Genomic DNA, 8,715 nt, shown 5'->3' on the forward strand with positions numbered 1-8,715 from the left:
TACTAGAACTATACAGCCATGCTTATGAAGCCAATGCTCAGGATTCTTTAAAGAAATTACTGGATAAGATACTTGGATTAGTTACTAACAAGCAAAAGGGCTGCTGCTGTTGTTGTTGTTGTTTGCATGTTTGTTTCAATAAGTTGTTGTAATATACTAAATATAATGGTGAATTTGGCGACAGTGAAGAAAAGATTTTGCTCATTATAGTTTTTAACCAAAGGAGACTATTTAACATCACTAAGTCATTTCCTTCCTGCAACTCCCTGTGTACAATAAGAAAGGTTCTACTAAAGGACTGCATAAAATGGACTCTTTCCAATACCCAAACACTTAATTTTCAATGAATTAGCTCAACATAAAATAGTATCAAGTTAGGGTTTTAAAAACTGTTATGCAAGGAGTACTTTGTAAAATAAGTAAATAGAATTATGAATGTGGACATACTGCAAGTTAAGTTTCCAAAAAACCCACATTAAAACAATAGGTTAAGGTTCCATGTATAAAGTTTAACTTAATATTTTACAGTGTTTAAGTATAAAATATTTACATGTTTAACTCATATTGCATTCAGTATTTACAGAATTGTTTTATTCTGAAATCTACCCCAATATTCACCAGAGTGGGATTTGTACAATTGTAACCACAATTCTATTTTCCACAGCCATTCACTGACATTCAGCTGCTGTCATGGAAGAAATCCATAGAGATGACATTGTCTGTAAGAAACATCCTCTCAGACTGAGGAAAAGATTGCCACAGGATCACTTTTACCAGGAATTCTGCAACACCCTCAGAACATGTAAAACATTGCTCTGTTTCAGCCTGTGTCAGTCCACTAAAATACTCTGGGATATCTGGGGATATGCTTACAACAAACCTGGCCACAGCCATGCAGAAAGTATGGTATTGGAAGAGATCAAGACATTTTTGACACAAAACCAACCAGACGAAACTCTGAAGTACACATTGACCTTGTACATGTCTTTCAGTCCTTGCAATGAGTGCTGTTACAGACTGGCTACCTATGCAAAATTGGAGAGAAGAATCAAAATTAACGTAATGTTTTCCAAGCTCTACTTTCCTGGGCACAAAGATTCAGAAAGGCCTGCAGTACCTGGAGTGTGCAGGGGTGTCCTTAAAGGTGATGGAGAAACAGGACTTTGGCACATGTTTCTATTTGTTTGTTACCGAGCACAAAGCATTTCAGGAATGGCATTGTTTAGATGACATGAGCAAGCAGTACTCCTCTACTCTGCAAGCTATTTTGAATCAGGTAGGACTTTCTCTCTGACTAACTGCCAATGGCAATCTACAGCATGTCTCATTTGTACAAATTTTCAAAGCATACAGCCATAAGCTACCTATTGATACTGCAGACAAAAAAAAAAAATGATTTTCAACATTGACTTGTCAGGTTGATTATAGAATCATCTGAATCATGACCTAGAAAGCTTGAATGAAAGATTTCAAGAGATTAGGAAGGGAAATGTGATGGTAAACTAGCTTCAGTTCCAGACTTTCTTCAGTTATGCACCATGAAAAATACAGTATATTGTTTTTAATCCTATGATTTTCTTACAGATTCTAAGAAGAGCAAATGCATCAAGTACAATAAGGGTCTCACAAAAGCTTACTTAATTTCATTAACTGATTCCCCTGGAATTCTCTATAGAGCTACAGCCATGCATGTAATACCATATTAAAGTGCCTGACCTTTTATCTGAGCTTTTCAAACAACTTTTTAATCTATAGACTCCGATTCTCACATATTCAGATACTCTTTTTACACAGCTTTTAATAAGTACTTTTCTAATTATATCAGGTTTTAAACATTTATTCTTTCAATGGTTAATTTTTCTGTGACAGTGGCATGCACAGGCTTTCTCCAAGTGCTCCAGGTTAGATTGGCATCCTGAAATCATGCCATCATGTATACCTAGCTATGGACAGGCATCCTGACTCACTGTGACCCCTGTATTGGACTAGCTAGTCATTGAAATTAATGGATAATTAATTTTACTCAGCAAGACAATGTAAACTGATAGACATACATGAAATTCCCCAACCTGGTTTTCTTCTCCATTTCTTTCTTTTAGTGTGTTAACTGCTCTGACTGTGGAAAAGACAGCCCAGGTAGGTGTTCCCCTAAAAGGAAGTAACCAGTTTTTAAAATGCACATATATAATTTGGATTCACTCCTCCCCCCCAATTCAGATCAATCAATCAATCAATAAAATTGCTTTAGAAAAGATGCATTAGATAGAAGGCATGAAAATGTCTATACACCTTCCAATATTTTCAGCTTCCTAAATTTACCGTATAATAAAATCATGAAAGGATCTCAATGGATGAGAATGATAGGCCAATACCATTTTTCAATGCAGTTTGTTCTCCATTATTTTATCAGAAATGCAACATAACAGTTACAAATGTGATATTTAACACTTCAACCCATTTGGTTGATTGTTACAATAAGTCTGGTGATTAGTGAATTGATATACAGTAATGTCAACCAGCCAATTCCTGAACATAAGAGTATTTTCAACTACATGGTTGGCTTATTCCTAGGGTAGCTTGTTCCTTACTTCTGCAGCACTGGCTCAAAGTTATACAAGGTGCTTTCAGGTGAAAAAGATGCTAGGAAAACACCAGAGTTGTTTGAGTTAACCTATCTTTTTCTAAGATGTCCCCCCCCCCCCCAAAATGAAAGACTGACTGTTAGGTAAGGTGTTTCTGCTACAGCAGTGGATTAGCTGTTCTGAATTTGGCTAAGTAGGTCAAATGACATCTTATTTTGAGCAACCATAATGACACATGGAGACTCATTAAAGAATAAAAACAAAACCACTTCTTTATAAAAAAATGTTGCAGTCATATGAATGCCTGGTGTTTCTTGCAGTGTTGCAGCATCAGTGTGCTTATTTCATAGTTCTACAGGTTCTTGAGAAGATTTACCGTAACAGGTACGAGTTTAGGGCTCATCCTGATCTACTGTATAACCGGTCTGTAATAAGGAACAATTTTTATCAATACTGACCAGTACATACAGTACGTGTCTACATAAAAGATACTTGCACATGTGCACAGGTCCCCCTTTTATTGGGTAGCGTGGCCAGGGGTTACAACATGAACCGTAACCTTATCTTTCCATAACCAGTAAGCGTCTCAACCCAGTTAGTGGCAATAACCTCTCTCAGTCGTTTCCGGTTGGCCAGGTGCGCTCATTAACCGTCTTCTTACTTACCGGCGCCCCGACCCGGAAAACCACCGAGGCTGCTATCGTAACCTAATCCCGCTATGCTCACTGCTTCATAACCTTAGAGGCTCTGTGGAAAGGCACTTTGAAAAATGCAAAAGCAACCTTTGCCTCCGGAACCGCTTATATAGGGAGCTAAAGTCACCAGTTGCAGCACATTCCTTGATTTCCTTGTGAGAATCTGAAGAACGTGGTTTTGCTGAATAGAGTGACTCCGCCCCTTGATGACTCACCCGTGCTTCCAATCGCCGCTTCGCTACAGCGAACTAGTAACAAGTTATTGTCTCTCTGCCATGGGTTTTTCAGGTTATTGTTTTTGGCAAAAAGAAACGTTAACAATGTTGCAGTACATTTACCACAGGGAAGAAATGTGCAGTGTTTTGACAACACCCATAAGCTTGACCTATGTATTTTTAAATTTCTTTTTGCTGTGGCTTGGATAAACTAAAGAAAAGTGGTTGGTGAAAACAAATAATTATGTGAAGTTAAAAATCACCAAGAAAAGAAACTAGAAAAATACTGAAAAAAGAAGTTATTTTATGTTACTTATTCCTAAATGAAGGCTAATCCTAAAAGATCCCTCTTTTTGTTGATGGAACATAGTTAAAACCTTATCATTTATAACAAATGCTTTTCTCATAGTCTTTCACTTGCTAGAAGGTAAAGAAATTGGTTTATGTTCTTAGAATGGTATAAGGTTTGTACTTTCTATGTTAAAATCCAAAGCTATATTTGGAGAAATACTACTTTTGAGTTGTTTACATTGCATTTGAGGGGTGCTGTTATGTAAAATATGCTTTTATTTATTCACAGGTCATGGAGCAAAGGAAAACAGTCGTTATCAACATCTGCTTCCAAGCCAACACAACATTCCTGCAGAATCTTTGACTCCTGAACACCACACAAAACATATATACTGTGAGGCTGAAACTCCATGGAAATGCAGTCTCGATGATCTTTCTATAAGTAATATGAAAACAGTTAAAAGGAAACTTTTTGATGAAGATTGAACTGTATGGAAATGATGTATTATGTAATGGTGTAATGTGCATAAAATATGAATTAAAGCATCAGGACATCTATTTTGGGCAGCATGAGGGTGCAGTGGTTAGCATTGCTGCCTGACAATACTGAGGCTCTGGGTGAAATCTTAATGGACTTTGTACAGTACATATGTTTTCCCTGTGTTTATGTGGGTTTTTTTCCTTCCAGGTGCTCCAGTTCCCCTCCCCACAGTCCATTCATTAGTTCTGTGGAAATTAACCCTGATGTTAACAAATGCATATTTATGTCTGGGTGTACCCTGCGATGTCTCATCCAGGGTGTGGAAACTGGAGCCCCCAGAGGAAACCCACAAGGACACAGGGAGAACATACAAAACCGAAATGGTAACCGCTGCAGTATCATGAATGATAATTCTCTGTATGTATGACACAGTGGCTAGAAAAGGGTTGCTTCTGACTTCTGGAAGGTTTGGGTCATGTAAACACATGCCGAACCGAACTCTTACCATACCCGGGGAGTGGGTGTAGTACAGAGCGATCCCTGTAGGCCCTCTCCCAGGCAGTGCTGAAAAGAAACTCCAGTGTGGGGTTGCGATGCCTGTGACATGTTGGAAAGTGAGTGACTTAAAGGTTTGCTGGCTTTAAGAGGGTAGTCTGCGCACCCTCCCGAATTCTCTGCTGCGTGACAGCACAGAGTTCATAGACGTAACCCGAGACATCAAACACACAATTTTGGCAATTATCCAGTCTGGTGGCGATACTTTTTTTTTTAAAAAAAAGGCACTTCAATATATAAAAAAGTCCAAAGTGGTTTAGTTGATCTCAGAGTTAAGTTATAGGAGTATTTATGCCCCCTTGAGTTCAGGGGACATATTTTGCACCAAGGACTATATGAGTACGACAGCCTGCCCAATCGTGTCGTCGACACTGACACCCATGATTCTTTCCTAGAAATGGCTGGATGAATGTGCTACTGGAAAAAAATTATATATAAATGGACAGAGGTGGGCCAGAAGACCTTCTCTTGTTTGTGACCATTTTATTTATTCATTTTATATGAATAATGTAAAATTAAAAATGCATTGTGACTGGTAGATAATCAAGTGATTCTATTTACTATTAGACACATTAATCCATAGATTCTGTATAGTATCAGCATGTTGTTTAGATGAAGTTCAGCAATAGTTCTTCTACTATCTACAGTACATTAACAGCCAAGAAATTGCAGTCACCTGACTAAACAAAGAAAGTACTGGACTTGCTCTGCTCCTCCTTCTAGATAGGAAATTGGCTGCAGTGAAAATAAAGCTCTGCATATTAGGGCATACCAGCATTGCACTTGAGTAAAATGAATTAATGTTTTGAATGAAATCTAGTCATTTTTCAGTTTCATATGCAGGTATATGATTGACGGTTCTATGATTTACAATAATGAAAAAATACTGTGTAACATGAAAAACTTTGCTTGACAGGAGTGGGCCCACCATTGTTGACTGGTTTTAAGTTGCTAATTGGTCTGAGTGTCTAATTAAATCAGAATTTGCTGACTGAAGCTTTGGTATCAACTTTCACAATATGGCTGGATAGCTTGTTCCATGCTCCCACAACATTTTGTGTAAAGAAGTGCATCTTACTCTGAATTGTAAAAGCACTTCCCCTAACTTTATATTTGTATTCTCTGATTTGTGTTTCATTAGGTTAAAGGGGAACTGCAATGTTATTTTTATATTCCAGGGTTAGAAAGAATCAGCTTTGATTAGTACATTTCAAACCACAATTAAAGTAAAATGTACACAGCAACTTGTAAAACCTTCAATTTACATCACAAAATAGACTAAAATTTCCAGGTATGAGTAGTGCCATGTTTTGCAATTCAGAACGAGGCAGCAAAACTTCCTGTGATGTGAAGTGGCCTAATTACATTGTAAATAAGCAGGCTTCTGAATACATCTCTTTCAATCCAATTGAAATATTGCTTTCAATTTTACTACTCGTTAACTCTGCATGCAGATCACATTGGAATATTACTATGGTGAAATGTCTGCTGCACAAGCATTACTTTTTCATTTATACATCACCTTACATTAGTCATAACTGTGACTAGTGAGCAGGAAGGGCAACATCATGTCACAATTTGTGGGAACTCTTGTTCTCGGCTGGGGAGACCAGGGGTTTTTGACAACATGGCCCACTTACAGTACTTTCACAAAGTTCAAATCTTGTGCTAAATTCGAAATTTGTAAAATGTTTCTATACCGTCGATGATCTTATTTTGTTACTGAGATTTATTAACTGGTCTGAGAAATTGGGACTGCAGTTCCCCTTTAACTTTGTCAGTGCCTGATTTTGGATACTTGAATTGGGCTTCATAGTCTTCTCTCTCTGGAAAAGAACTATTCTGTTTTTGTAGCTCATTAGATCAGGAGATACCTTTTAGTCTGGAAATGTATGCTGTTGGTCTTTCAAAGGCTAGTAAAAGAATATCTTTCGTTACATCATAATGAGCAAAATTGAAAACATTATTCTAAATGAGGTCTTCACAAGTGCATTTTCCACTTTTAACACTTTTAACATAAGATGATCTTTTAACAGTATATCCTAACGTTCAGTTTACTTTTCTAGCTGCTTTTCCACATTGCTTTCACAGGTATGTCAGAATAAAAACCTGTCTGGATGTTTTCTTCTTCAACATTTATACTTTTTGTTTTTGCCAATTGCATATAATACTCTGCAATTAATTCTACATGTCCCCTGTCATGTGTTTGCGCAGTTCAGTGATGTATATCTAAAGCTTTTTGAATTTATGTTGTACCTTCAGCAGTATTTATTAATCATCCTATTTTGGTAATGTCCATGATCTTGATTCGTTTATAATAATTAAAAGACTCCAAATGTAGGGTGTTAGATTACAGTTCTTGTAGGGCTTGGTGTCTTCTGGATTTTTTTCCACCTGAGCTCACAGTTACATACGTGCTGGAATAATGTAATTCATAGCTGTAACTACTGTAGCACTACTGTACTACAGTAACTGCATAATTGTAATTCATTTGATCTGGCTGTGAGATGTTTTATTGGTAACTTTTCTGTTAATGAAGTGAATATTTGAGTGATCTACTGTGAAAGCTCTTAAAACATCCTGCTGTGTGTATGTCTAACTAAGAACACAATTACACAAATTGTTTAATTGATGGGTGGCACAGTGGTACAGTGGTTAGCATAGCTGCCTCGCTGTGCTGGGACTCTGAATCAAATTCCAGAGGTGCAATCTGTATGGAAGTTTGTTTGATCTCCCCTTGTTTGAGGGTCGGTTTGTGTGTGTCTCTGTGTCTGTCTGTCCTGCAATGGACTTGCTTCCCATTCACTGTGTGCTCTACCTTGCAGGGACAGATTCCAGCTCCCCTTGACACTGAATTGGAGGAATCGATTAGAAAATGGATGGATGTTTAATTGATTAGCCAGATTGGATCATATTACAGAAGTCACTTGGCCCTTAAGAAATTAACTATGACACTTCCACCCTAGATCTTTGATATAAATCAGCAAGAGAAGTGGTTATAATGCAGATTATCATGGTATTACTCCAGTTACATCAATCCAGTTTGGGCATTCACGCAAACATCTATGTGTAGATTTCTATCCATTACCCAGTTGTTAACCCAAATATATTCATGTCCAATTCCAATTTGGAGAATAAATCTTAAATAAAATGACTAGCTTGTGGTCATGCAAACTTTCATAAAAATGGAAACAGTGTAGTGTTTTACAATCAGGACAGTAGGATTTGGGCTTGATATTGATCAAATTTTGATGTAATTTTTTATGTAATCATGCTGACTAGCTTCTGAATTGAACTCCTATTTAGCCTATGTTTTTTAAAATGTGCCATGCTGTCTTAGGTTAGTATTATCCAACTGCTATATAATGAGGATGTACATGCTCACTAAAATATTGCACCATTATTGTTATTATATTATTATACAGTTTGATTCACACCTATGTTCCATGTTCCAATGTGGAAAAATGTCATATTGATTTCAAAATTTAGCAGATTTGTGCATTTTCAAATAATAAATACATGTGAGGTGTTTTTTTTTTTCACAAAATGCATTTTAATACGTTAAACTCTAGCAATTAACTGCAGGAGTATTGACCCCCAGGTTTAAACTAAGTCCTGCCATTCCACTCGAATTTCCTGAAGTGTGTTAATCTCCCGCGCTTTCAGTTGCAATATTTTGACATGACATCACCATCTCCCATCAGCTTCTGACACCATTTTTACGCGGGGGAATGCAACGTGTAATCCGCCAATCGCGTCAGGCGAATTTCTCGCCCAATAGGCGATTCCGTTTACTTCAGCTAAAAGCCCACCAATCCGGTCGGTCTGCCCCATCGACTTGACCAATCTAAAGGCCGCCGCTACCGCCCCTGGTCCAATCAGCGTGTCTCAGGCGT

General features: G+C 37.5%; 1 long non-coding RNA gene across 1 annotated transcript; it reads left to right on the forward strand.

The window, feature by feature from the left end:
- The first annotated feature begins 664 nt into the window (after positions 1–664).
- LOC148836048 (uncharacterized) lies at positions 665–7,174 on the forward strand. The gene is made up of 3 exons (XR_016090944.1): positions 665–1,276; positions 2,100–2,136; positions 4,073–7,174. It is a non-coding gene; the product is annotated as an uncharacterized LOC148836048 (long non-coding RNA).
- Positions 7,175–8,715: the final 1,541 nt, after the last annotated feature.

This window comes from Atractosteus spatula, chromosome 4 (assembly GCF_055471065.1).
Source record: "Atractosteus spatula isolate fAtrSpa1 chromosome 4, fAtrSpa1.hap1, whole genome shotgun sequence".
In the NCBI taxonomy this organism is placed as follows: Eukaryota; Metazoa; Chordata; class Actinopteri; order Semionotiformes; family Lepisosteidae; genus Atractosteus; species Atractosteus spatula.